General features: G+C 46.1%; 2 long non-coding RNA genes and 2 other non-coding genes across 4 annotated transcripts; 2 read left to right on the top strand and 2 right to left on the bottom strand.

Annotated features, from left to right (window-relative positions):
- Positions 1–656: 656 nt before the first annotated feature.
- LOC113974982 lies at positions 657–9,792 on the top strand. The gene is made up of 3 exons (XR_003536722.1): positions 657–794; positions 1,174–1,392; positions 9,684–9,792. It is a non-coding gene; the product is annotated as an uncharacterized LOC113974982 (long non-coding RNA).
- On the bottom strand, positions 4,862–4,934 carry TRNAF-GAA. The gene has a single exon. It is a non-coding gene; the product is annotated as a tRNA-Phe (tRNA).
- A 35-nt stretch (positions 9,793–9,827) lies between the features above and the next one.
- TRNAL-CAG lies at positions 9,828–9,910 on the top strand. The gene has a single exon. It is a non-coding gene; the product is annotated as a tRNA-Leu (tRNA).
- A 5,880-nt stretch (positions 9,911–15,790) lies between these two features.
- LOC113974985 lies at positions 15,791–23,582 on the bottom strand. The gene is made up of 3 exons (XR_003536724.1): positions 23,455–23,582; positions 19,430–19,533; positions 15,791–15,950 (listed from the first exon to the last, which is right to left on the bottom strand). It is a non-coding gene; the product is annotated as an uncharacterized LOC113974985 (long non-coding RNA).
- Between the last annotated feature and the right edge of the window lie 1,111 nt (positions 23,583–24,693).

Here is a 24,693-nt window from a genome sequence, read left to right as displayed (position 1 = left end):
CAGTGCAGTAGAAAGCCTGGGTGAGGAAGGGATGCTCAAGGCATTTTATGCTGGGGTGTCATCAATCCTCCACCACAGCAAGGCCAAAACCAGACCTTGACTGGTGTCCTGAATCTGGTGATTCCAGGCTTTGTGGGACAGGGAATCTGGGACAGGATTAGGGCACTTCAGTCACAGAATCATAGAATGGCTTTGGGTTTGAAAGGATCTTTAAGATCATCTCATTCCAACCCCCCTGTCACGGGCAGGGACACCTCCTACTAGCCCAGGTTGCTCCAAGCCCTGTCCAACCTGGCCTTGGACACTTCCTCTGTGCCAGGGCCTCACCACTCAATAAAGCCCGATAATCCAGGAAAAGGGGGAATAGTTTCAAACTGACAGTAGGTTTAATTAAATATTAGGGAAAAAGTCCTTACTGTGAGGGTGGTGAGGCCCTGGCACAGGTTGCCCAGAGAAGCTGTGGCTGCCTCACCCCTGGAAGTGCTCAAGGCCAGGTTGGACAGAGCTCTGAGCAACCTGGTTGAGTGTAAGATGTCCCTGCCCATGGTAGGGGGTTGAAACTAAGTGATCTTTAAGGTCCCTTCCAACCCAAACTATTCTGTGATTCCATGATTCTATGACTCAATGATTCTATGGTTCTATGCTTCTATGACATTTGCTCTGTCCTTCTCACCCTCACACCTTCTCCCAAACTGGAATTGCTGCTCTGTGGCTCATCCCCTTCCCAGTGCCCCTCCTCTCCTTCCAGCCAGACCCCCAGGGAGGCACTGCTCACTCCCGAGCTCGTTACTCAGGTACAGCTCAATAGGCTCAATAATTAAGGGCCCCCTGAGGAGCTGGGGCTGCAGACACACCGAGCTCCCAGTCAGAGCAGGAGTACCAGGCCTTGAGGGGAAAGGACTTGTAATTAATGTCCTCTAAAACATGCAAATGAGATTTCCTTGCCCTCAGACCAAAGGCAACTGAATTAGTCTAACAGAAAGGGAAGAAGAATGGGAAACAATGTTTAAATTAGAGAACAGAGGGAGGATGGTGCTTTCATTCCACGGTAATTTAGATTACAAATCCACTCTCCCCTGGATCGGTTCTGTCTGCTCAGTTGCCTAATTTGTGCTTGGCTCAAAGGAGAAAGTTATTTTCTTTATTTTTTTTTTCCTTTCCTCCACGACTCAGAAATCCTGGAACAGAAACAGCTCTGGGAAGGCACAGCCAAGAAAGCAAAGCAAGGCAACACAGCAGCAATCAGTGAGGTGATCTCTGAAAGCAAACAGGAGCTCCTGGGATTCTTTCAGTTAGGTGGTTTGAGGAAAATCTTTGGGCAGAGGCAACAAAAGTTGTCTTTTGCAACTTGAATAAATTCACTCTGCTCCTCATAGGAGGATGAAGAATGGGGTAGGTAATTCTCTGAGCAGGAAAGGAAAGAGGTGGATGTGTCTTAGAGCCGCTGGAAAGGGAGAAGGGATATTTAGACAGACAGGGATAAAAGAAGGCAGGAAAAAGAAAGACCTGGATGTGATGAACACACAGTGGGGTCCTTGAAGAAACTGGACCTCTCTTGCTTCATCATGTCGCCTCATCACTGGTTTCATCCTTCATGGCTTCAGAAACCTCCCTGGCAGCATCAGGGTTAATCTCTCCTCTCACACTCACCTGCAAAACACTGGAGGGCCACAGACCTGCAAATCCCACTTGAATTCCAGTGTTTTCTTTCCCATCTATTGAGTTCTGCAAATATCTCAGTGGAAGACAGCAGGGCCCTGTGCTAAAACTTGCAGAGAACCCAAGAATAGGTAGATCTGGATGCTCTGGTGCATTGAGATGGGTTTCATCTGGCCAGATGTTGACGTGTTCCTCCAAATAAATGGATAGAGGTAGGTTATTTTTAAGGGAATTGAGGGAATTTGTTCATTTTAGTAAACAAGGCACCCCATCCTGAGGATATTGTCTAGACTAGAGAAGATGAATCTAAAATGGCTCCCAAACTCTGACTGGGCAGGTGATTTTAGTTGTTTGCAGCCTATCTTTGATGCACAAGTCAGGAATCTGGAAACACAGAATCATTAAGCTTGGAAAAGACCTCCAAGATCATCAGGTCCAACTGTTGACCCAGCACTGCCAAGTGCTCTGTGAAGCAATGTCTTTTAAGTGCCACATCTGCATGTCTTTTAAACATCTCCAGGGATGGTGACCCCACCACTGCCCTCAGAATCCTGTGCCAGGGCTGGATCAGCCTTTCAGTGAAGAAATTGTTCCTAATATCCAGCCTAAACCTCTCCTGATGGAACTTGAGGATGTTTCCCCTCATCCTGTCACTTGTTACCTGGGAGAAGAGACCAACCCCCCCCCGGCTCCAACTTCCCACCAGGGAGTTGTAGAGAGCAAGAAGGTCCCCCCTGAGCCTTCTCTTCTCCAGGCTGAGCCCCCTCAGCTCCCTCAGCTGCGCCTGGTGCTCCAGACCCTTCCCCAGCTCCTTTCCCATCTCTGGACACGCTCCAGCCCCTCAATGTCTTTCTTGTCCTGAGGGGTTCACATCTCACACTTCAGTGATGTGTTCCCGTGTCACGCTTTCCCTGTCAGATAACTCCTGGTTTCCTCATAAAATAGATCCACAGGTTTCTCTGAGAAAATTTTCTCCTTTCTCTGGCACTTCTGGGTGATGTCCCTGCTCAGAGAGCTCAGGTTTCCTCGCTCCAGGAGGCAGGAGAAACTGCTGAAGAAGAGGACCAGGATTGAATATAATTGACTTTATGGGGCTGACCTGATGTATGATCTTTCTCAAATCACTTGTTCTCCCCATAATGTTTTCCTTTCCTGTCTCCCCCTGGAGTTTCTGCTGGGATTGTAACTCTGTTTCAAAGGAGGAAATCAGCTCTTTTTTTTTTTTCGTCCTTTATATTTCCTTGTTTAATTCCATCTCTCTCCTTCTCTGGGGCCAGTTCATTCACTGTATTCCAAGGGATTCCTCTCAGCACAAGTTTCTGCCTTGCCCACTAGATGTCATGAAATGCTGAGCTCTCAGAGCAGTGGGAGAAGGGGGATTTGGGGGCTGTTTTGTAGCAAATTGCTGGAGTTCCTCCCTGGCCATCTGCTTTCTGGAGGTAGCCCACTCAGTTGGGAGCTGTGAGCAAAAGCATCAGCTGCTGCCAGCACCGTTCCTATTTTCAGCTCCGAGGAATCACGACTGTCGGCAGCTCCGCCAGGAACAGCAGCACTTGGCATTTGCTGTGGGCTGGTGAGTAAAGGAGAAAACCCAGGGAGAGATGGGTTTGGCTTCATCTGACCCACCATTAGACATGAGAACCCTGCACCTCTTCCAAGTCTTCTTATCCGCTGCAGGAATAACTTTGCTCCCCTCGTTTCCAAGCTGCTTGGAGGAGCAGGTGGGCTGGGAGAAGTTGTGCTTGGGATTGGTGAAGGCACCTGCCTGGAAAGGCACTGGGAGAGGAAAAATACGAAGTTTGCAGGCTGGAGAGATGACTCATCTAGAGATGCAGACTTCGTATACAAAGGGCTTCAGACTCTAAGTGTTCCTTAATTGGTTTTGGATGCTTTTCTCAGTTTTCAGAACTGACCTTTGATTTTTCTTTCGTTCTTCATGTGATTAATTACCATTTCTCCACTTGCCTCTCTTCTATTTTAAAGCACCGTCTTCTCTTTGGACTGGCCTTCCTCCAGCAGGGTTCAAGTGTGTGGGGGATACTTTGCATTAGTTGCTTGACTTCAGATAAAAATATGTTTAGTGGAGCTGTCTGCTTATTTTCAAATATTGCTGGTATTTCTCTCCTTGCAAAAGAAAGGTGAGGGAGAGAATTTCACCCCTTTGACTTTCAGCTGAGGGCTTTCCAAGACTGAGTTATTCAAGTTGCCTGCACGAGGTCTCTTCCAAAGGACCCACAGATCCACCTGAAGTTCCATGTGAAGATGCAACGTGAGTTGAGGAGTGAGCACATTTTCTCGGGGAATCATGTTCACAGCTCAGCAAATGTATGATTTTTCTGAGCCAACATCTTGTCAGACCCAAGTAAGACTTTCCACATTTCCAGCACTGGAAGAAAAACTTTCAGGATGTTTTGCAAAGAGTTTTTTTTCCTGTCAAGCTCTCCCTATTGATGTTCTGGCCTAGTTTGTAAGTTGGCTCAGGCCAGATGAGACCTAGGAGGTGACAGGGATGTGAGTCCCTGGTTTGAGGGGGAAAAGGAGGGTGAGAGTTTGTCCATATGGACAAAATCTCTGTAAGACACTTGGATTCAGGATTGAGAACAAATGCCAGCTCATTTTCTTTGGTCTTCTAGCCCTTGGCCTGCAGCTGTAGAGATTCAGCAGAGAGGAGAACAACAGAAAAGAGGAACAAGGATGATGGAGGGACTGGAGCATCTCTCTTGGGAGGAAAGGCTGAGACAGTTGGACATGTTCAGTCCCAAAAAGAGTTGCTGAGAGGAGACCTCATCCCTGTCTGTCTGTGTGTGCAGAGAGGAGGTAGAGGATGGACCAGGCTCTGCTCGGGGTGGGGGCAGCAATGGCACAAGAGGAATGGGCAGGAACTGATGCCCAAGAAGTTCCACTTGGACATGAGGAAGAACTTCTTCGCTGGGCAGTGACCCAGTACTGGAACAAGTTTCCCAGAGATGGTGTGGAGTGTCCCTCACTGTGGATATTCCAGACCCATCTGGACACAATCCTGTGCCTTGTGCTCTGTTTGAGCAGGGAGGTTGGACCAGATGACCCACTGTGGTGTGGTCCCTTCCAACCTTTCCCATTCTGTAATCACCTTCCTGGCATTTTGCTGGACTCTCTCCCACCTGTCCATGTCTCTGTTGTACTGGAATCCCAGCCCTGGGCATCCAAAAGGGCAGGAAAACCCTGCTGAAGCCCGGGATTGAACCAGGGACCTTTAGATCTTCAGTCTAACGCTCTCCCAGCTGAGCTACTTCAGCCCTGCTGGGGCTGTAATTGTAACAAAACCTGTTGAAATATGATGATCTTTCAGCCTTTTTGGGCAGCCTTTAGTTGAATTCAGCTTGGGAGGCAAAGAAGTTGTTTCAGGGAACAGGATGGAGACAGGCTGGGCTCAAAACAATGGCCCAAGGTGCCAACACAGCCTCCCTGTTAGTGTATGAACACGTGTTCTGGGGCAGACAGTGGCTGTTGGCAGGAGAAGGGGGAGGTCATTGCAAATCCCCAGTGCTTGACAAGGGTGCAAAACCTCCAGCAAATCTGTTGAAGGTCAGAAAAAGTCTGATTTTCATGAAGGAACACTTGAAATTGCTGTTTCCCCACGTGGGAATAGCCTGGGTGCCCTCTACAGACAGATCCTGCCATCCCTTGCCCACAGAAGCTGTGGCTGCCCCATCCCTGGAAGTATTCAAGGCCAGGTTGAATGTGGCTTGGAGCAACCTGGGATAATAAGTGGCATCCCTGCCCATGGCAGGGCGTGTGAACTGAATGATTTTTAAGGTCCCTTCTAACTCAAACCATTCCATAATCCCTGCAGAGTGACAAAACCCTGGGAAGCAGGAGCCGCTCTGTAGGACCTCAGTGGCTGTGAGGATTTCGGGGGAGCATCTGCAGGCAGCGTGAATTTGCCCCAAAATCGTCAGCGGGCTGTGCATCTCCCCCTCCCCGCCCGGTATTCCTGCACTCCCTGCTGCCATTCCCGTCCTTCCCGAGCCGAATTCCTCTGGTTTTATCTGCTTTGGAGCCGGGAGAGGGCAGCAGTGCTCATGGACAGACAAAGCGGTCCCGCTGCTGTCCCTGTTCCTTCGCTCTCTGGGAGTCTGGAAGCGACATCCCGGCACCCTGAGGATGTTGGGATGGGCAGCAGTGCAGACAGGGGCCTCTGGCACTTCCCGCTCGGCTAAAGCAGTGTACAAACCCTTTTTATTCCAAAGGAAAACTCCTCTGCATCTTGGTTTGCACTGGGCTGGGATTTAAGGACTCCTTTCATGATTCCAGGCTATGACCAATCAGCCTCTCCCTTGTCTTCTTGGACTCTGGAGATCTGTGCCTGGAGCAAGTGCCTTTGGCTTAATTACACCTCTTGATGAGCACTTAGAGCCTCCTATGTCTAAGGTAATTAAATAAATAAACCTCCTGTTCCTCCTGCCCCCAAATAATGAGTGAAAAATTAAGGGATTCTTCTGAAATAAAGTCTTTCCCTTAATGAGCATTGACTAATTAGAGTCACATATTTCTGCCAAGTAGTGGGAGCATGAATTGAATGTGGACACATCAGAAAGTTTTCATCTTGATATAACAAAGAATTTTTTCAGTCAATCAGTGGAACAACCTCCGCAGGGAGGTGGTGGAGTCCCCATCACTGGAGATTTCCAAAATGCAGTGGGATGGGGTGTTAGACAGGCTCATTTAGGAGCCACAGCTCACAAACAGTCCTTGGGCTGGTCATCACCAAATTCATGGGCCTGTCATCTGTGGTCCTGTGGAATTACCTTCCTTTGGCTCCTTCACCATTGGCTTCCACTTGAAGCAGCTTGGTTGGAGACACTTCCCTGGTAGAAATAGGATATTTTTGATAATTTGAGGGCCAGCACACTCCTGGAAACATGGAATCATAGAATATCCTGAGTTGAAAGGGGCCCACAAGGATCATCAATCCAGCTCTTGTTCCTGCACAGCAGCATCCCCAAGAATCCCATCATGTGCCTGAGAGTGTTGTCCAAACACTCCTGGAGCTCTGGCAGCCTTGGTGCAGTGCCTACTGTCCTGGGAGCCTGGTCAGTGCCCAACCACCCTCTGGATGAAGAACTTTTTCCTGATATCCAACCTAACCCTCCCCTGGCACAGCTCCAGCCATTCCCTCAGCTCCTGTCACTGCCCACCACGGAGAAGAGATCAGTGCTGCCCCTCTGCTTTCCCCTCTGTGTGACAACCTGTGTTATCTCATTGTAAATTTTGGAGTGTCTACAAAAATACAGTTTAATGGCTCCAACTCCAAAGTTGTAGTTTTTTTCTTGTACCCTCCCAAGCTGCTGGGGGGTAACAGTATGACACCCTCAGATCTGCAAAGTCCCAGTAATCAAAGGAGAGGTTCTCACATTGGACATGAGAGCTCTGACCTCTCTCCCACTTAAAGATGCCACTTGCTGGGCATGGGATCAGTATTTAAAGCATGTTCCAGTATTTGTACTGATTAGGATGGTACAGAGGTCCCTGGGGATGTCCCCTGAGTGAGTGACCTTTTGTGAAGGAGCCTGGCCTTGGGTTGTGGCTCTGCCCTTGTTCTTAGTAGGTGGTGCTGCCCTGACCTTCCAAAATGTCCCTCTGAGTTCATGATTCATCTGCCAGGATGAGCCACAGAGACTTCCCTGCCCCCTCTCCTCTCTCCAGCCAGGATGAGCCACGGTGGCATTTGTTTTAATATTCCAACAAGAGAGATCCACAGGCACAAAACCTGGGCTGTGGAGCTGTGCCAACCCAAAGGCAGGCAAGGTGAGAGGGAAATGCCAAATGCCTCATTGATTCCAAAACTGTCACACGATCCTGCCTGGGAGGATGTGAAGCTGTTAGAAAAAATTTTAAAAAGTGCTTTAAAAGGACACAGTGTTGATGGGAAGTTGGCAGGTTGCTTTGGGCAGGCTGTTTATTCTCATACAAAGCATTCCAAATGCAGACTGTTTACCCAATGGAAACCCCTTGGCTTTGTGTTTCCCTCACACAGCTCATTCCTCACCAGCTGGAGCTCTGCAAAACACCTTTCCTTAGTCACCGGTGTCCACCCACAGCCAGATGCCACCAGTCCCCAAAGCGCTCGAGGAACCTGAACACCATTTAAGTCAACACTGAGGGCCTCTGACTTCCCTCTTGCCCTTTTTCACAGAATCCCAGAATCAGCAAGGTTGGAAAAGACCCTGAGATCATCAAGTCCAACCCGTGCCCCAACCCCACCTTGGCACCCAGCCCATGGCACTGAGTGCCACGTCCAGGCTCTGCTTCAGCACCTCCAGGGATGGGGACTCCAACCCCTCCCTGGGCAGCCCATTCCAAGGGCTGATCCCTCTCTCTGCAAAGAACTTCTTCCCCATGTCCAACCTAACCTTCCCCTGGCACAGCTCAGGGCTGTGTCCCCTTGTCCTGGGAGAAAAGCCCAACCCCTCCCCCGGCTCCCCCCTCCTGTCAGGGAGTTGCAGAGAGTGAGGAGGCCTCCCCTCAGCCTCCTCCTCTCCAGGCTGAGCCCGCCCAGCTCCCTCAGCTGCTCCTCATAGGGCCTTTCCTCCATATCTGTCTTTAAATTAATCAAAGCCAGGAGGCACATCGGGTTGGTGGTGGGTGGATACTCAATTCCCTGCTGTTTGATTCCCTTCTCTGCCCCTGCTGTCTCCCATGACAAAAGGTCATGTCCTTAAGGCTATATCCCTGTGACGGGCAGGGATGACGCAGTGCTTTGCTTCAACTAAAACCTGTGGAGGTTCAAAGGAGGAACTGGGGATTTGTAGTGCCAAGCCTGAGCAAATCTCTGTCTCCAAACGTGGCCCATTAGCCAGGGCTCAAGATTAATAATTTTCCATTAGCCAGGAATGTGGGCAGAAGCAGCTGATAATTATAGACATCCTGAACCTACTCCCTCACCAGCTCAGGAAATTCTTTAGGAGACTAAAGTTAACAAGAATGCTGAAGTGTTCCTCTGAAGATACAGTTATAACATTTTAGTGAAAAATCCTGTGTAATGGTGTATATACATAATTATAGAATCATAAAATGGTTTAGGTTGGAAGGGACCTTAAAGATCATTTATTTCCAACACCCAGCATATGTTGCATAAGGGGCAATATTTATTTTCCACGGCTTTTTCTTTCTCAGCTATATTTTGCTGGCCACTCCTGCCACTCTGAAAGATTTATCCCTTACCACAATTTCACTTTGTCTTGGAATAAAAATCCCTCCTTTCCACTGAAAGTGCATTTCCTCAGCCCTTTCTCTGGTCCTAGAGAAGTTCTGCTGTTCTGCTGCCCCTCTCAAAAGCGACACAGGACCTTGCTCAGAGCATCTCTGGGAAGCTGGGATGAGGTTGGGACGAGAGGAAAGCCACATTCCTGCACACACACAGACATCACCTCATGCATAACTCAGTGTCAGCTCATCTAAAGACTGTTGGAAAAATTCCAGCACTTTATAAAGAGAAAAGGGAAAAAAAAAAAAGGAGAAAGTGAAAGAAAGGCGCTGGCAGATGTAAAGGAATGTGCCAGAAATTAGCGTATCTTTTTTTAATTTTGTCTTTCTGGTGGTTCTTTGGGGTTTTGTTTCCCTCCTTAATTCTGCTGGTTTATGGTATTTCACTGGTTAATTAGCCCACGTTAATTATTAACCTCTTGTGCCACTTAGTGATGGGGGAGGAAGGAGAGAACTCCAGGCCTTCTCATGGAATTATTAAGGTTGGAAAAGACCTCTAAGATCATCGAGTCCAATGGTTAATGCAGCATCACTGTGTCCACCACTAAAATATATCCCCAAGTGCCACATCCACACTTTTTGAGCACCTTTGAACACCGAAGTCCGTTGGAGCACTTTCCTGAACAGCCTGTTCCACTGCCTTTCAGTGAGGAAATTTATCCTAATATCCAATCTTAACCTCCCCTGGTGCATTTTAGGCCCTTTCCTCCTGTCCCATCACTTGTTCCTTGGGAGAAGGGACCGATCCCCACCCGGCTCTAACCTCCTGTCGGTTCCAGAGTCCAGGTGGTTGCTTCCCAGCTGGAGTGCAGAGGAGAGTCCTGGATGCCCAAGGAAATGCTCCACACACTTGAAGGACACACTGGCTGGATGACAACTTTCCAGGTTGTTCCAAAGGACATGGAAAGGGGCAGATTTCAGAGGTCAGGATGGCCGAGCGGTCTAAGGCGCTGCGTTCAGGTCGCAGTCTCCCCTGGAGGCGTGGGTTCGAATCCCACTCCTGACAACTTGTTTGCTGCCCAGACTCATCCCAGAGGGAATTCTATTGCCTCCCTGTGTAGGAGGCATTCCCAGGAATCTCCCTGGTTCTGGTCCAGCCCTTGGATTGATGCCCACTATTGGCTGTTCAGGTTGGCACTGATGAGATTGAAGAGAGAAGTCTCTCCCACCGGATTAACACCTGGCTCAGATGGAATTTTGGCTTTTTCCGTCCCATCTGATTCACACCTGGCTCAGGCAGAATTTTGGCTATTTCCCCTCTACCTGATTAACTCCTGGCTCAGATGGAATTTTGGCTTTTTCCCTCCCATCTGATTCACACCTGGCTCAGGTAGAATTTTGGCTATTTCCCTTCTACCTGATAAACACCTGGCTCAGGTGGAATTTTGGCTTTTTGGATCACCAAATCTGCTGGTGGCAGCTGGGTTTCACCATCTCAAAGTGGGAAAAGGGTTCTGTCCCACGAGCTGGGGGCTGATTGTGAGGGCTTTAAACCGGGTTTGAAGGGGGAAGGGGATAAAACCAGGCTTGCTAGAGATGAGCCTTAGGGCAGCATGCCAGTGTGGGGCTTCAAATCCATCTGCTTGTGGGAAGGAAGGACCTACAAAGGGATCTGGACAGGCTGGATCGATAGGCTGAGTGTTCCAAAAATGAGGAGATGTGGCACTTCCCAACATGGTTGAGTGTGAAGGTCGAGAGATTGAACCTGATGATCTTGGAACTCTTTTCCAAACAATGATTCTACGATTCCCTGAAGCACAGAAATCCTCTTCCAATCTAAACAAGGTGAAAAAGCAGCAACTGCAGCAGTTCAAGGCAGAACAACCTTTCTTAGAGTATTTTTTTCCTGATACATCTGTGGCTTTATAACTTTTACGCTGCAAATTCTTTGAGATGATGTCTTTTATGGATAGTCTTTTATACAGCATTGCAGTGTCAATGTGCTGCTGGTAGTGGAAATATTACCCTCTTCTGTCAGAGCAGTGACTGCTTGCTTGCTCTTTCACAAGCTCTTTTTTGGTCATTGCAATCAAACCCCAGGGCCTGGATTTCTCCCACCACTCATTTTCCAAACCAGTGGCAAGTCCTTGAGGCTCTTGTGCCTCCCAGGCAAAGAGAGGAGTCCAGCAAAGTGAGGTGCACAAAAAGAGCAGGAAAAGCAGTTTGTCTTGAAGGACAAGGAAATCAGACCAGATGAATCATCCCATCTTTATTTTGTTAATTAATACAACCCAGCAGCACTTTGTGCAGTCTCAGATGGCACCTCCCATTAGATACCAGCACCAAAGGACCTTTCCTGCTGAGGGGAAGAGAAATTAGGAGTCCAGAGCTGATGTCAGTGATGAATTTCAAGCTTCAAGTGAAAAAATGAAGTCTTCCTTTTGACCAAAGACATCGCTTTGTGGAAGGAAAGAATGTGAACACAAACCCACGAAGGCTGTTCCTGTGTCATGGTCAGGGCTGGTGACTCCAGCACTGCCCTGGGCCATCTGTTCCAGTGTTCAACCACTCTTTCAGTGAATATTTGCTTCCCAAAATCCAATCTGAACCTCCCCTGGCACAACTTGAGGCCCTTTTCCCTCGTCCTACCATTAATTTCATGGCAGAAGAGGCCGAGCCTTGCCTTTAATTAGAATATCTCTTTGCAACAGCTCTGTCAAAATCACATGTTCTGGTGCAATCAGGAATGAGATGTTTCTTCTCCAAAATGCTGCTGAGCAGCCAGGATTGAGCATGTACCTGACTCCCACTGCGGAATCGTGCTCGTTGAGCACATCAAAATATCAAGGCAGTGTCGGTAAACTGCAGAGGATGGTGGAGAACAACTCCAAGCATTTAAAAAGTCAGGAGGGAGATGAGATTAAAAGGAAACAATATGTGCAATTTGTCTAATCTATGACTAAGGGCACCAGAACTGTCTACAAGCCTTTGCAGAATGGAACAAACAACAAAGAAGGAGAAAGATTGGCTTAGAGTGGAACAAAGAGTATTATTAGGAGCAGTGGGAAGTGAAGGAAAGTATAGCCTGAATTGCCTAAGAATGTAATGTATTCCATTGTAGACCTTCACATTATATAACATTTCTTTAAACACTTCATTATTATTTTTTTTTTGTGGAGGGCTCTGGCCTTTTCCAGAAATATCTGGGCTTTTACAGAATATCTGATGATGATTTATCATTTTTTTTGTGTGTGTTTGTTTTTAAATAGAAACAATAGAAAAAGTAGTTCTGGCTTGCAGTGACTGACTTGGAAAACAACATCATCCACAGACTAATAACTAATTTTTAATAAACAGGATTACACAGAAAAAGGCTTTATGCAGGAGCCCACCCTGATTCCTGGGTTCTTGGAAAGGCAGGAGGGCACCAAGAGCTCCTCTGAGTCCACTTTAGAGACACCTGAGAAACAGGATCATGAAGGGGGAATGCTGGGGAGTTGATGGGAGAGAAGGAAATTGGTTGAATTCCCCAGAAAAAACATTCACTGCAGGAGAAAACCATCTCCCCAAAAATTTATTCAGTGCCTTCCCGACTTTAAATATATATATATGTATGTGTGTATGTATATACACACATATACATATTTATATATACACAGAAATATATTTATGCATGCATATATAGGGAACTGATTCTTTCCACAAGGAATTTTATAGGAAATTTATAACATATTTGCCTAATCTGGGTTGCAGAAGCTGGTTGATGGAGGATCTATTTTTTTATGATCCCATGAGGTGGAAGATTCTCCCCACAAACTGATGCAAGGTGTTCCAGGAGGACTTTTGAAGCTCTTGAGGGAAATGAGCTGCACAGACAGACACATGGACTTTGCTTGTTCCAACACCTTCTAAGTGGACTCCAACTTGAAATGCTTCACATAAACAGTTGTCCCTTTTCTGGTTGGCTTTAACTTTTGGATTCACAGGAATTTTGTGCCTTTCCTGAAGTCAGAATAATCTCAGCAGCTGATCCCTGCTTTGATTGAAGTCCAAATACACTGAAAGCGGTGTCCCCTGTTGCCCAAAAGACTTTGGGACAACCTGGTGTCCAAGTGAAGTTCAATTAATTGTTTGGTTTTCGCCCTTAAAATGATGTATTGAAGACATGGCATGAACATGTTCATCTTCGGAACACTGGGCATTGAGATAATAATTGTGAATGTCTCTCCCAGGTAGAATATCCTGAGTTGGAAAGGACTCACAAGGGTCATCCAGTCCAAATCCTGGCCTGCAGAGGACCATCCAAAAATCCCACCATGTTCCTGAGAGAGTTGTCCAAACACTCTTTGAGCTCTGGCAGATTTGGGGCTGTGATCCCTTCCCTGGGGAGCCTGGTCAGTGCCCAACCACCCTCTGGGGGAAGAACCTTTTCCTGAGATCCAACCTAACCCTGCCCCGACACAGCTCCAGCCATTCCCTGTCTTTAGTCTTAGCATCCAAGAATCATGGAATGTAACGGGGTTGGAATGGACCTTAAAGATCATCTAATTCCAGGGATACCTCCCACTAGACCAGACTGCTCAAGGCCACCTGTCCTCATTTCCACTTCCTGAAAACCTCTTTTTTTTTTTTGCTCTGAGTTTGCTCAGCATGTCCTCAACCCATCCATGGAGGCCTCCTGGCACCTTTGCCAGATTTCTTCCCTGTTGGGATGCCTTGCTCCTGAGCTTGGAGGAGGTGATCCTTGAAAATCAGCCATTTTTGGGCCCCTCTGCCCTCTTGCTGTGTTTCACCTCAAACATGTGTGTGCCAATCCTCTGGAGCAATGGATTTCCGGGGGTCTTTTATATCCTCTCAAAGGGACAGTTTCATGTTGAGTGAGTGCCACTCTTCAGCTCCACAGCATTTGGAAATTCATACTGATGCCCTTTCAAGAGAGGTCACAGGTTTGAACTTTTTAAAATTCCCTTGTTGGTTGATTTTAGAACGTCTTTTTCTCTAATGAATTTACTCTTGGGCCCATGGTTTGACTCTTGGGAGTGGGTGCAGGGCCTGGAGTTGGACACAATGATCCTTGTGGGTTCCTTCCAACCTGGCATAATCTGTGATTTTGTCGCTCTGTGATGTGTAATCTCATATGTCCAGAAATGATCCTTTTTTTTATCTCCGTGGAAATCTCCTATTTTTCAAATGGATGTCAATACTTCCACTCAGAGCAGGAAGGATTTGGGGAGGGGGAGGAAGGTGCCACAAATTTGAAGTGTTTTCAGTGCAGGAACTGCTCTTTGAACCAGTTGTCCAGCCAATTAAAGGGTGTTCATATCATCCCTTGGAGCATCCGTGCCTTCTGGGAGGCTCCGTGGTGGGATCCAGACAAATCACCTCCCACACACACTGACTAATTACTGTTCTTTGCCCAATTAGCACACGCCAACCCTCCAGGCAAAAGCAAAACAGCTGCACCCACTGAAACGACGGCCAGGAGCCGAATCCAGAACGTGGCTCCTCTTCCCAGTTGTCCTTGTGGGAAATCCGTGGAAGTCGGAGCTTTGCTTTCCCGTTCCAGTACGAAACCAAACAGGAGCTGCCAATAAACACACACACAGCTCTGCTTCAGCTCCTGAAGCACAGCGAGGAGCTGACACGAGGAAGTCAGAGGGATTCAAGTCCCGAGGTTTATTTTGTGCCCTTCTTAATTGCTTCAAATTCACATGAGAAAATCAGTAATTTTTCCTTTCTCTCTTAATTGCTCTCAACATTAAGAATCCAACTGCATTTTCCCCCCTTTCAATCATTGAATCCAACTGTTATTATGACATGGGGTTTTTTTTTCCCTTTTCAGTGTTATTCTGGCGTTGATTTGCAGGGTGGATGGTTTATATTGCTAATTAGCAGCTATTAAAGCTGGTATCCCATTCAGGCCTTGATGAATGGAGATGGAAAGGAATAAGGCATCAGAATAAATCAGAGTATAAGGAAATGATTTTTCCTTCGGGAAATCTCTCTGAATTGAACTTGAATGTGCCTCTGTGTGTGTCTGTGAATATTACATATGCATTGTAGCATTGTTGTTATGATATTTAACATGTCTTTCCAGCCTGTCATCCAAGATCTGGATACTACAAAATATAAGAGTTATCTGGGAATAGAATCCTGTCTCCAGGATCCAATGAGCAACTGCAGATATCCAGGAGAAATATAAACACTGGGAAAAAAAACCATGAGGAACTTATAACTAGTGTTCAAGAATCTTAAATTCAGTGACTTTCCAAAGCAGAGGTGTTAACAGTCCCTTGATAGAAGTCACAGAAGTTATACTGGGAAATGATATCCTGGGAAAGCAGAATTCCTGGGAGAAGCAAAAGAAAGACCCTTTTGGCTCCTCATGGAGTGGGGGAATTGAATCTTGGAAAGAGTAAAGGTCAGGGATTCAGGAATTATGATTATTATATAGGAAAGGGGCCTGCAAGTGAAATCATTGGTGAAGGGAAAGTGATTTCCAGGGACAACCCATCAAATGGACTCTGAGAAGCCCCAGACAGAGCCCAAGGCTGTGACTGAGCCTTGAAGTCCTGACAAGGGAATCTTTATCCCCCTAAAAATATGGAGCAGAGCTTCTTTTTAACAAGACATTTAAAAAGAAAACCAAGGGAAATATCCTGCCCTTTCAACTTCCCAACCTTTCCCCTGCCTGAGAACCCTATTTTTGGGATTTAGGGTGGCACAGGTTTCTTTCTTGTTGTATCTGAGGTGTCTTAAACCCCAGCAGGTCTTTATATGAACATTCATCCAGAAGAAACCACTCTTGTAATTCCATCCCATGGTGGAACATAAATTCCAACCCTTATCCCATGTCTTTCCTTTCTTCTTGAAGTCTGTGACCTCTTGGTGGGATACATCAAAAAGTAGTCTGCCTCCAAATTCCCTGAAGTCAGGATTCCTGCCTTTACTGGGACAAAACAATGCCATGTTTTCCCATGGAACAAGACTCCATATGTGGTGGAACCTGGCAGAGCTGCCAAAAGCCTGGTGAGGTGGGCCAACAAATGTGAACTCTGGCACTGGGGTGATGTTCCCCTGTGTTGGAGATCTCCATGTGGCTCCATCTGCAGAAGAAACCAATAAAAAAGAGCTGATGGATGAGGCTGGAGCAGGGAATCAAAGCCCATATGGAATTAAATCTGGTGAGGGACAACAAGACAATTTTCTACAGGCATATTAATGGGAAGAGTAGGAAAAATGAGGACCTGCTGCTCAACAGGGTAGGAATTATCGTGACAAAGAACATGGAAATGGCCCAGGTACTCAAGGTCTTCTTCACTTAAGTCTTTACTGATAAGATCAGCATTCAGAAATTCCTGGACCAGAGCAAGGAATATTTATCCTTAGTGGAGGAGGAATCAAGTTGGGGAACACTAAGACAAACCAGACATGTAGAACTCATGGGCCATGGCAGGATGAATCTGTGGCTACTGATGTCATTGCAAGGTCAACTCACTTACCTTTGAAAGGTTGTGGTGGTCAAGGAAGGTTCCTGGGAGCAGAGGGAGGCAAATATCCCTCCTATCTTCAAGAGGGACGAGAAGGGTAACTCAGGCCAGTGTTGGGAAGGTGAGGCCCCCCAGCTCCCTCAGCCTCTCCTCACAACACTTGTGCTCCAGACCCTTCCCCAGCCTCGTTGCTCTTCTCTGCACCTGCTCCAGCCCCTCCATGTCCTTCCTGAGCTGAGGGCCCAGAACTGGACACAGCACTCGAGGTGAGGCCTCACCAGTGCTGAGTCCAGGGGAGAATCCCTTCCCTGCTCCTGCTGCCACACTGTTCCTGATCCAGACCAGGATCCATTGGCCTTCTTGGCCACCTGGGCACACTCTGGCTCCTGTTCAGCTTCCTGTCCATCCACACTCCCAGGTCCCTTCCTGCCTGGCTGCTCTCCAGCCACTATGTCCCAGCCTGGAGCTGCCGGGGGTTGTTGTGGCCAAAGTGCAGGACCTGGCACTTGGCTTTGTTGAACCTCATCCCATTGGAATCAGCCCAACTCTCCAGCCTGTCCAGGTCCCTCTGCAGAGCCCTCCTGTCTTCCAGCAGATCAACACTCCCCTCCAGCTTGGTGTCATCTGCAAATTTGCTGATGGTTCACTCGATCCCCTCGTCCAGATCATCAATAAAGACATTAAACAGAACTGGGCCCAGCACTGGGGACACCACTAGTAACCGGATCCCAACTGGATGCAGCTCCATTCCCCGCCCAGCCATCAGCCAGTTCCTAACCCAGCACAGAGTGCCCCTGTCCAAGCCGTGGGCTGCAGCTTTTCCAGGACTATCCCATGGGAGACGGTGCCAAAGGCTTTGGTGGAATCCAGATAGACACATCCACAGCCTTCTCCTCATCCACCAGGTGGGACTGATGCTTCCAGCTTCCTGCTTTCCCTGATGCCTTCCCTTCAGCCCTCATTTTGCACTCCTTGCCTCCCTGTCCTTGCTTCAGTGGAAATGCAACTCCTTGTGCCAATAAATTCACCAAAATTCAGTGCAACTTAACCCCAGCCCATTTTCAGTGGGTTTTTCCTTCAACTTGCCCTAATTCAATCCATTTCGGGCAACTGCATCCCAGATAAACGCAATTCCAGGAATTTCATTAAGAATAATTTGCTGATGATGGACTCAGTCCCCTCATTTAGATCATCGTTAAAGACATTAAACAGGACTGGACTCAGCACTGATCCCTGGGGACACCACTGGTGACTGGATCCCAACTGGATGCAGTTCCCCACTACTCTCTGGGCTCGACCATCAGCCAGTTCTTAACCACAAGTTGTCAACCACAATCTTTTTTTCTGCAAAACCATGAAATTTTACTTGAGAAATAATTACAAGAAAACCCGTCAATTGGGAAAAGAGACAACCCCCCACCCTGCCTGACAGTGAATAAGCCAAAACTGTGTGATATCAACCAGGACATAAATAGTTAAAACTGATACTTATTTTTAAGTGTCTAAAAACCCAAAGCCACTGTAGCAACACTAAAAAAAAAAAAAAAACCACTGCAAAAATTGTTCTGAAAAAATTGCTGGTTGTTATGTTAAAGAAGGTTATGAGTCCCTGTTGTGAAAAAGCAATTCCTCTCTTCCTTTTTTTTTCTTCATTGTGCGTATGGTTCTTAGGAAGTTTTGGGCAAAGAAGTTGGAAGAAAAGCAGTTTGTTTGATTGATTTTATGCTGAGCTCTTTGACAAGGGAACCTTCCACTTCCAGCTACATGTTGAAAACAGAGATAAAACAGGGGACACTTGGTCAGGTGTGAAAGTCAGAAAACAGGGGAACTCATAGAAATGTGTGACCAAACCTCATGAAATATAGAAGAGAAGAGGCTTTTCCTCAGAGACCCCAAAATGCAGTTTTGTTGCAAGGCAGAAAACCCTGGAAAGTGCTGGACTAATGATGGGAGAAATGGATCTGTTTTCTAAGACAATAATCAAAGAATAACTTTGCTTTAAAATATTTTTTTCTCCTTTTCCCCAGCACACCCAAAGACCTCTCTTGAAACAACATGTTTATGTAGCTGGAGTTCCCAAAAGAAAATATTTACAGATTCAAAGACAGATCTGTGGGATTCTTGTGCTCACTTTAATTCAAATTTTGGGTAAAATCCACTTCAAAGCTCTCTCTGACCCAGGCCCCATCACACTGGCACTGAAGGGTCTCTCCAAACTGGCCTGAGCCTAAAACTTTGTAGAATCACAGAGTGGTTTGGGTAGGAAGGGACCTTAAAGATCATCCAGTTCCAACCTGAGGGACACCTTCCACTGTTTACTTATAGAAAAATTTATGTGTTTGTGAGTTTATTTATATAAATATCTCCATTTGAATTGCTCAGTACATTTGTGTTGACTCTTTAATTGGTAGATTTTTGTGAGCTTTGCTTTTTCTTTATTTAATTTCGCTTGTGTTGTAGCAGAGGCTCATTTTTTTCATGCCCCAGCCCCTGGGAGACACCAGCAGGTGAAATTTGCCCTTTGGTCTAATAGAAAAAAAATGATTCCCTGGAGTAATTGCTTTGGTTCCTGCAGGATTATGGAGGCAGCCTTTCTTTCTTTCTCTTCCTTTCTTTCTTCCTTTTTTTCTTTCTTTTTCTTTCTATTTTTTCTTTCTTTCTTTCTTTCTTCTTTTCTCTTTCTTTCTTTCTCTTTCTTTCTCTTTCTTGCTTCCTTTCTTTCTCTCTCTTCCTTTCTTTTTCTTTCTTCCTTTCTTTCTCTTTCTTTCTTTCTTCCTTTCTTTCTCTTTCTTTCTTTCTCTTTCTTTCTTTTTTCTTCCTTTTTCCTTCCTTCCCTCCTTCCCTCCTTTCCTCCTTCCTTCCCTCCTTGCTCTCTTCTTTCATTCTATCCCTCCTTCCTCACTTCCCTCCTCCCTTCCTCTCTTTCCCTTTCCTCCCCTCTATGACTTTTTTGCTGACTTTTGGGAACTGATTTTGCTTCCCAGCCCTCACTTCAACATTCCAATATTTTTAAGCTCCAAATGGAAATCTTTAAAAAGCAGCATCTGGCTGAGCAGGGAACTTCAAACCATCCCAGACCAATGGAGCAGAACAACCTGGGAGTCAAGGAGATGCAACTCCTCAGTTTTGGAATCTGCCTCTTGGCTGCTGGCTTGGAGAAGCCTTCTCTGAATCCTTGGTGTCCCCTTCTCAGAAAACCCTGGAAACAAAGAGTCAGAGCTTGTGTCAGGGTTATGGGAACTGAAAAACACTCTACAGCCTTGGGAAGTGCCAAAACCAGAGGATTTATTTAGGAATCCATTGAAATGAGTTATAATGATATGAAAAACTCATAAAAATCAGATAAACCTCCACCTACATTCCTGAAAAGGAGACTTCTCCCTGTAAACTGGTGTATTGTAAAGGCAAACACATGGAAAGGGGGAGACAACTGTACCTCTGAACACAAGGTTGTATCTGCCAGGATTCTTTCCAGTCCCTCAGGACACTGCTCAGCTCAGCTTGTACCTGCATTCCCAAACTCCCAAAAGAAGTTTACTGTATCCAAAATATCTACTGGACATAGTCCTTGGCCTGTGCTGTTCTCCAAACCACATGTGGGGTTTGTCCTGGCTGAATTCCCGTTGGCAGAGGCCAAACATCCCAGAATGGAACAGGATGGACCATCACAGACTGGGATTTGCTGTTGTGTGCCCTTCCCTAGATTAAGATCCTGGAATCATAGAAGAGTTTAAGTTGGAGGGGACCTTCAAGATCAGCCAGTTCCAACCCCCTGCCCTGGGCAGGGACACCTTTCACTCCCTTTCACAACCTCAGGTTGCTCAGAGCTCCATCCAACCTGGCCTTGGACACTTCCAGGGATGGGGCACCCACAACTCCTCTGGGAAACCTGTTCCAGTGCCTCCCCCAAAATGTTCTGTGGGACCTGGCCTTCATGAAGTCTTCTTTTTGAAGCCAAACTATTTTATTCTGGCAACTTCCCACAAGTAACAGGATTTAATCTGCCCAAAGAAGGATCTATTCCTTGTGCCTCTCTCTAATCAAGCCACTGTCAAAACAAGCAGCAGTTTTCCTGTTCCAGTTTGGTTTTACTCCAAACAAACATCAAACCAAACAAAAATATCCCACTGGTTGCTTTGCCCAGACACCTGAGAAGGATAGTGCCTTCAGAGACTTGTTTTGTCCTTCCTACAAAGGCAATAAGTCTGGCATTTACAGGAGAGTGTTATTTTTAGTGATCTCAGTTGTGTTTCCTCTTCTTTGTGTGTCATTGGCACTGCTGGGTGTTACCACTGAGTGACAATTTTGGGTCCACAGCAGCAAACCCACAATTGTTGCACCCCAAGATACCTTGGTTTACCAGCTCTACCTGGGTTTTGTTGCTTTCAGAGCACCCAGTGCTCCCCAAAATGCACAAATGAGGGTGGTTATTTGCAGAAAACAAAGTTCTACATTTCTCTTTGTGTCCTGATGCTTTGTGGACTTTATTTCACGCCAGTGAACTGAAGGAGAACATCCTGAATTAAATATAGACAGTCTAGGAAAAGTGCCAGCTAATAAACACTCCAGCAAACAGGGAATCCCACCTGCTGGCAGGTGCCTCTCTCTGGTTCTGTGGGATTAGAGCAACATGCTCAGGAATATTACACCATTCTGAACCATTCCAAGGAATTCCCAGAGCGGGAAATTGCCAGGATGCAATGGATGTTTCCACAGATCTCTCCCGGTAGAGTTCAAAGCAGAACAGAAGGATATGAATAGATGCGAACACAAACTGAGACACTCAGGTTAAATTGGTCCTTGGAATAAACCAGGCAAGAAATTACGGTTACTGAACTCTTTTTTGTCTCTATTAATAGAAAAAAAAAAGAACCCAAAAATATAAAAAAGATTGTTCTTGACATCTTTGAGGGAGATATGGAGGGAGTGCTGCTTCCCCAGCTGCCAGATGTTAAGAAAACGAGAAATGCAAAATGATTGTTGTTTGGAAACTTCACCATTTTTCTAGTTGCCCAAAAGAATTTTAGGGAGATTTGAATTCAGTCAACCCTGATAAATAAAAATTATAAATACAGACACTAGGAAGTGTTAAAATTCTTGAGAGTGAGAGAGAGCAGGGAGTAGAAATCCTGCTGATGGTGGATGAATTAACCTAAAATATTGCATCTGCAAGAAGAACCCGCCATTTGTTGATGAAATAAAACCCTCCTAATATTTTCAGATATGGATTATTGATTTTTTGGGCTGGGAGAATGAAAAATATGCAGCATTTAGGCTCAGTTCTACCCCTGTGATTGGTCTGGTTTCACATGCTCCGTGAATTCTTACGGTGACTTTGGGCTGGATTCCTCTCCCTGAACAAATATAAAAGCCTGAGGTGACAATTCCATGAGCCACAGGTTAAAAAAATTAGGCAAATTCACTATTTTTGGTGAGGAAAAATCAATGTGTCAGTAGGACCTCCTACCCCCATCAGCTCTTCATTGGGAAGGAGGGAATGAGATCTCTCAGCTTTCACAGGGACACAGCTTGGAAAATTATTTTGGAAGGATGAGAGTGATCAAAGCACCAGGGAAATCAAAGCTGGACTCTGATAATAAAATTCACAGAGATAGAAAGGAAAAGGTTGTTCCTCCAGAGGGTGGTTGGGCACTGAACAGTCTCCTCAGGGAATGGGCACAGCCCCAAACCTGCCAGAGCTCCAGGAGAATTTGGACAACGCTCTCAGGGACAGGGTGGGGTTGTTGGGGTGTCTGTGCAGGGCCAGGAGTTGGACTTGATGATCCTTGTGGGTCCTTCCAACTCAGGATATTCCATGACTCCATTACTTCCTGCGGTCAGTTATCCCAGGTTTTGCCATAAGAAATGGGCAGTTCCACCTGGGTCCATCCTGATCCACTTACGTAGGAATGTTGTTGTTCTTCCCACAACAATCAATTCCTGAGCCTTCCTGAGGAAAAGATTTTGGGAACTTCCAAGCTTATCTCGTTTCCCGGGCCATTCTCCATGGATCTGCCCTCTGGATTGTTCCCTTTGTTCCAAAAAAGGCTTTTACATACCTGTTTTATCAACTCCTCCTGTGACACATCTGAGTTCTCTACGTTTATTTTTAGGATTTTTGAGAGGATTTGAGTAGTGGTGCAGGAGAAGTTAACACAAATAACACTTGTTACAGGCTTGGAAATTTGCCTTCTTGTCTCAATTCAGATGATTTTTTGACAGTGTGAGTTGAGCATTCAGAGGAATATGGATTTTTGGTGGACTTTGGTGACATAAAGTGACAAGTCTGGGCCATCCATCCCGAGATCTCTGTCTTTAGACCTTTCTTATGTAAGGAACAGATAAAATAACCCCCAAAAAACTCAAGACATGGTCCAAAACACAGATTCTGATTAGCCCAGAGTATTTTAAGTGACACCTCCCCATTACAATCCCACTAAGCCTGTGCTAAATATAAATAAAACATATATATAATATAAACATCCTGTACCAAATGTGAGTCTTGAAGGGAGATGTCTGAAGAAAGCAAAGCTACATTTTCATGACATAAAGAGAGGCAATTAAAGGATCAAAGCCAACCAAACCGGGATCTAACATCAATTAATTGATCTTTGAAAGTAAATTAATTAGAGAAAAGGATGCTGTTGCTGGTCAACCAGGTGCTGGGATGACGGTTTGAAGTAGCTGGGAATTAAACACTCTCTTCCAGTTGTTTCTTAATTTTTCTATTCCTTAATTTTTCTCTTTTCTTCCTTAATTTTTCTCTTTTACCCTCTCTTCCAATTGTTTCTTCCATAGTTTCTCTCTTTGTAGCCTGTTTAGGTATCCAACACATTTTTAAGACTTTCACCATCCAGAAAACTCCTTCTTGCTCTTCAGTCTCCATGAAAATGTCTCTTCCTTTGTGATTTTCAGACACTGGACATTGATATCTCTTAATATTTTTCTCCAGAGAGGTGGTGTCTTAGATTGTCATGTACATAAGGGACATTTCAACGTGACTGCTCCTCATTAACCCACAGAGATTTTTCAGATCTCAGTTAAGAGCCAGGAGAGGAATCAGTTCCAGTCCTTTCAAGACCTCCCATCCCCCACAACTTCTGCTCTCATTTTTAAATACCTTTTTCTCTACCATTTCATCCCACACAAGTGAACTATGGCAGCTTTCCTGGATATCCTTTGCATTTTCAGAGCTTACAGGGCATGGAAAAAAATCAGGAATGATATTGCAACCGTCTGGAAAATGAATCTTTTCTGTGATGAAAAGAGAAGAGAGGGTAATGTCCATTTTTTGTGTGTTCTAGGTCAGCAAAACTGGGGAAACTCTACACTGGTCACATGAGAAATAGCTGAACTGCAGCTACTCAATCAAAGGCTCATGTGCTACAGATAAACATCACATGGAAATATGGAATTATAGAATCATTAAGGTTGAAAAAGACCTCCAGGATCATCGAGTCCAACAATTAACCCAGGACTGCCAAGGCCACCACTAACCAACGTCCCCAAGTGCCAAATCTACATGACTTTTAAATCCCTCCATGGATGGGGACTCCACCACTGCCCTGGGCAGCTGGGCCAGGGCTGGAAAACCCTTTCAGTGAAGAAATTGTTCTTAATTCCAATATCAACCTTCCTCGGTGCAACTTGAGGCCGTTTCCTCTCATCCTGTCCCTTGTTCCCTGGGAGCAGAGCCCGACCCCCCCCCTTGGCTCCCCCCTCCTGTCAGGGAGTTGTAGAGAGCAAGAAGGGTAGAGAGCCTCCTTTTCTCCAGGCTGAGCCCCCCCAGCTTCCTCAGCTGCTCCTGGTGCTCCAGATCCTTCCCCAGCTCTGTTCCCTTCCCTGGACACCCTCCAGTCCCTCAATGTCTCTCTTGTCCTGAGGGGCCCAAAACTGATTCCAGGATTTGAGGCAATTCAGGCTGTTTTCTGCTCTGAGGAGGAGGCTGAGAACTGACCTGTTTAGTGCACACAGAGCAGGGTCTCCAGAGAGCTGGGTTTAAATATCTGGGTTTAAATAAGTTAATTAAAACTCTCTTACAACAAAGGCTCTGCATTAACCACTAACTGAAGATGACAGCCAGACATTATGGGGTCAAGGTTAAGCCCATAATTTTGCTCTCCCTCCTCTGTAAGTAGATTTGGAGACAAAGGAAATAAAGACATGGGAGCAATCCCTGGGAAGGAGAAATCCTTTCCCCATTTCCAGGAGCAGGGGGAAGCTTCAGGTATGAAACCATAATACATATTTTTAAAACCCTAAGAGCAGACTGTGCTGCAGCCCTGGAGAGCAAAGGCTGCACATCTCTCCTCCAGTGGGTTGTTTTTATAATCACAGGCTGGTTTGGGTTGAAAAGGAC

This window comes from Neopelma chrysocephalum, unplaced genomic scaffold, assembly GCF_003984885.1.
Source record: "Neopelma chrysocephalum unplaced genomic scaffold, ASM398488v2 Primary Assembly neopelma1_129, whole genome shotgun sequence".
NCBI lineage: Eukaryota > Metazoa > Chordata > Aves > Passeriformes > Pipridae > Neopelma > Neopelma chrysocephalum.
The sequence above is the reverse complement of the archived record's forward strand: the minus strand, read 5'-3'. Positions and strand labels throughout refer to the sequence as shown.